The following is a 4,747-nucleotide window of genomic DNA, read 5'->3' on the forward strand; positions in this document are numbered from 1 at the left end:
CCTAGCTCAACCCATGGTAGCTGACAATGAGCAGTCAGGCCTAACTTAGGAGTGTAAACTATTTTAAAACACCAATATATCGCATAAATAACACACAACACACAATAAAAATCCCTCACCAGATTATAGAAATATAATAATAATAAATGAGCTTTATTCGGTGAGTTGGTTTCAAACCATAAAAGCAAGTACAATATTACATTTCATCAATTATACAATAAAAGCCATATGAATTAAAAAATACGAGATTTAAAATGCTCTCATAAAGGCAAAACATTTAGAATGTATGCAAGATAACGATCTTTTGGGAAGGGGAGAATCCAAAGTCATTTGTGGTTACATATTGTAATATAATAGGATATACATGCATAGCCTCAAGCGCAAAAAAATGATCAGATAGTGTCGCTATGCATAAAAAAGAAAAAAAAACATATATTAAGGTTTTATGGCTCTTTGAAGTGGAAGAAAAAGATAACCCCCAACTGCATTATTAGGATGCTTTGGGGGATATGCCCAAAACAACGTTTGGTATCTTATAATTACAATACTCCGTCTAATAAGTAATCCATAAAATAGATTTGGTTAAAAATTTTCAAAAAAAAGGATTGTTATTAATACAATTTGGAAATATGTTCTACCATTTGACCTCACATAATCGACTATACGTCCTCAAGATTTTTCCTGTGATAAAAAATACATTTGAGAAAAGTACTAACACATTTGCAAACAAATTCAGAGTCCAGGAATTGCAACCGTAACATGGCTGGCCGACACCTTCTGAAACCTAACTGTCTCAACACAGGAACTAACCAAAGTTTGCGGTGTGAAATATAGTATTTGCAGAACAAAATAGTATGCATTGTAGATTGCTCTGCTATTTCATCGCATGGGCACACCGGCAAATGTTTCTCCCAAGTGTTTTTAGAAGGGAAGGCTACTATCCTATGGAAGATGTTTAACCTGAATCTGGTCAATAAGAACCGCTCAAACTGCGACTGGACATACGTTAAGTATGGTTCGATATCCAGAGTTGTCATCACTAGCATAGAGTGGCGAACCAATGGTTTCCAGACCTCTGCGCACATACGTAATTCTTCGACGTGGGACAGTGCCCTGATTTTTAGTTCTTTCTTGGGTATTTCAGAAATAAGTTCTGGTGTCAGGTAATATTTACCCAATCCTAGTTCAAATAAAAAATGTTTTATATACATCAGCCACTCGATCTTCCCCACGTGGTCCAATGACATACAATCTGACAGTAACTTCTTTGTGAGGATATTTTTAGTCGAAGTCCAAACGCGGTACCACAGTAAAAGTGGTTCAATTTTTGCAAGGTCCTCAATATGAGGAGTCCCCAATTCAGTATGGGATGCGAAGGTGGAGACTCGTTTTGGAACCGCCAAGAGAAATCTCAGGAAGTTGTTTTCTGCCACCTGAAGGGAATTAGTATTTTTATGTCCCCAGAGGCCTGCTCCGTAGAGTGCTGTCGAGAGACACTTCGCTTTGTAAATACGGAGAAGCTCTACAGGTGGTCTCTTACCCAATTTTTGTGAAAATTGTATTAGGGCAGCATTTGCCCTCAGAAGGTGGTGTTTACGAGCCTTAATGGCTGGTTTCCAATTTAGCTTCGCATCAATCATTACGCCAAGATATGGGTATTGATCCGTTGGTTCTAGCCTTTCCTTATCTAGATAGATATTCTTCCCCTTTTTTCTACCCTGCCCTGCCACCATAACAACCGTTTTTTTTATGTTTATTCAAAGGTCTAATTTGCCCATAAAACTTGCGTACCGTTCAGTTGCTTTTTGTAATTCTCGTGGTGTACGTGCAAGTATCACGGCATCATACGCGTATAAGAGCGCTGGTATCAAGCGTTCTCCAACTCGAGGGAGGTCCTGGGCCCCCTGTAGCATCTCCGTCTCAAGACAATTTGTATATAACGAAAAGAGAAAGGGGGCCAGGACACAACCCTGCCTGACACCACGCTCTACTGCAAATGAATTCGAGAGTTCTCCCCGGACTCCAAAACGTACCCTGGCATAGGCATTCATATATAATTCACGAAGATAAGTTACTAGGACCGGGTCTACACCCATTTTGCTAAGAATTGTCCATAATTTTGAGTGAGAGACGCAGTCAAAAGCCGCGGACAGATCAACATAAACCATGTATAATCTGCCCTGCTTTGCAGAAACATATTTCCCCATAATTAGGGACAAATTTAGGGCCTGCTCAATTGTCCCAAAGCCCTCCCTGAAGCCAAACTGGATATCAGAGAGGACCTTGTCATCGTCCACCCACTCCTGGAGTCGCTGGAGAACCACTCTGCCCAGTACCTTCCCCAGAGAGTCCAGGAGCGAGATTGGACCATAGCAAGAAGCATCCTCCCTATCTCCCTTCTTGAAAATAGGGACCATGGTTGATTGTGTCCAGGATTTAATTAGACCGCACTTCATTACTGCGTCGAATACCCTTTTTAGAATGGGAGCCCACAATTCTAGATTAGATTTGAAAAAGTCCACTGGCACACCATCCGGGCCAGGGGCTTTCCCACTTTTACTTGAATTGACTGCGTTGATGATTTCAATTAGTGTGAGATCTATTGAGATTGGGAAAGATTTGGGCTGGGTGCTCCTAACATTACCTTCTATAGGTTCGATTTCTGGAGGTTTGGCAAAGATTTTTGAGAAGTGGTTTACCCACGCCGGGCCATCAATTGCCACATCAACTGATGGGTGATTACTATTATCTTGCAGGAATGGAGCCTTAACCCTGTTTCCAAAAGGCGTCGCTATTTCTGGTCAGGGAACTCTCATAGAGTTGATCCCATAATGCCTGTTTCAGTTCTTGTTTCCTGCCCTTACATACTGAAGTGTAAGTTCTTCTTAGCCTCCTAATCTCGTCCTGATCTCTAGGAACTTTTGACAGGGCTCGATTTAATTTTTTATGTGCCATAGAACAATTGTGGTCAAACCACCCTCTTTTACCCCCCCCATTTCCTTTAAATTTTTTGGTTAGCAACTCCTTTACCTTGTCTAAAATTTCCCAAAATTATCCAAAACCTCCTGCTCCCCCGTGTTGGTATCTAAGCATTTTACTATAGCCTCGTATGTCGCACGGACCACCCTTTTTGTTAGATCTGCGGGGTCTATCTTACCCCACCCTAGGGTATAGCTGTTTATTTTTTTAAGGTGTATTTCGTGTTGGGCTAGGATGGAATTTATAAGCAAGGGCGGGAGCTGACCTTGATCCAGGAATAAAACTATGGCCAGGGCAGCATGGTCACTTAGGGTATTTATAAGAATACTAAAATTTCCAACCTTATTTCCTAATGTGGCTGTGACCAATATGTAGTCAATTGTCGACTCACAGCCCCTTCCCAGATAGGTTGGTTCCAGCTGGCCATTAGAAGATTTTGGCGTATTTAATATTACGAGGCCTAATTCAGACATGGTTTCATTTAAGAAGTTTCCCACCTTTGAGTGGCTGAAATGAGTTATTTGACCATCTGTTTCATCCACCACCCCGCAGAGGTTAGTGTTACTTCTACTACATGGGTGATGGTTGAAATCACCCCCCCATATGATACTTGGGGGGTCCTGAGTTTTTTTCTGTTTAGACCTGGTTACGAGTTTCTTACGGAGAGCCCCTAATATATGTAATCTATCAGTTTCTATCAGATTATCGTATAAATTTAAGACAAGAATGATCTTTTTTTCCTCAAATGTTAGTTTTAGTACCTGGTAGTTTGGTTCTAGTGCAAGGGTTGTAATCTCTAGGCCCAATAGAGTATTCGCTATGTAAGTCACCAACCCACCTTTGGGTCTGCCATGCGAGACGGCTTTTGCTGGAGTAAAAAGGGTTTTATACCCTATTAAATGTAGCTCGGTTGTTGCCCATGTCTCCTGTAAACAAATCACGTGGTGTTCTTGTACATAGTTTAGAATACTCCCATTTGTGATTTTTCTCTTAAGCCCTGCAATGTTCCAGAATAAAAATTGTATTCTTAAACTTTTCTGGGTTACATCAGTTCTTTCAATCGGGTCTACTCCCTCTTGAGAGGAGTTTTTTATGGTCAGTTGGCCTTCCACTCTTGGTAAACTAAATGTACCATTTAGTGTGTTTTCTAACAGGTGGAGTTCGTCTTCAATGGGTAACCTGTGTACTGAGTCGTCTATAAGTTCATGCAAAAGGGGAGTATCTTCTACGTTTACAGATGGTAGGTCACCCAATACATCTTGCTCTCTGTCTTCTAGTGCTTTACCGATGGCATCCCCTTCCGCAGTTACAGAGTCCTGCACTATGCAAGGCTCTGAAGGAGACAGCCTTTGCAGGACTCTCCACTGCCGTCTAAGTCAATCAACTTCATCTAGTCCAAAGAGCATTGAATAACGATTATAGTTGGGCACGTTACACCCACAATGTGGGGAAAAGTTATTGTTGTTACTATGGAACTCCCTATATGACTGAGGATAAGGGCGATAGTTATCCACATTTTGGCGCAGGAATCGGGGACCCACTTCCTTCCAATCCGGATGAAGGTTTTTTACTGGGATAGATTTTGAATATGAGGTTGGGTCTCTTGGATAAAAATAACTAACGTAATGGGTGGAGATAGTGTCCCCTCCTCTTGTTTCGTACCAGTCTCCGATACACCTTACTGCTCTGTGATCTTTAAAGTTTATAATTATCACATCCCCAGTTCTATCTTTGGGTCTTGAACCCACCCAAATTGCTCGTCTCACGG

The sequence above is a fragment of the Triturus cristatus genome, chromosome 8 (assembly GCF_964204655.1).
Source record: "Triturus cristatus chromosome 8, aTriCri1.1, whole genome shotgun sequence".
NCBI classification, from domain to species: Eukaryota; Metazoa; Chordata; class Amphibia; order Caudata; family Salamandridae; genus Triturus; species Triturus cristatus.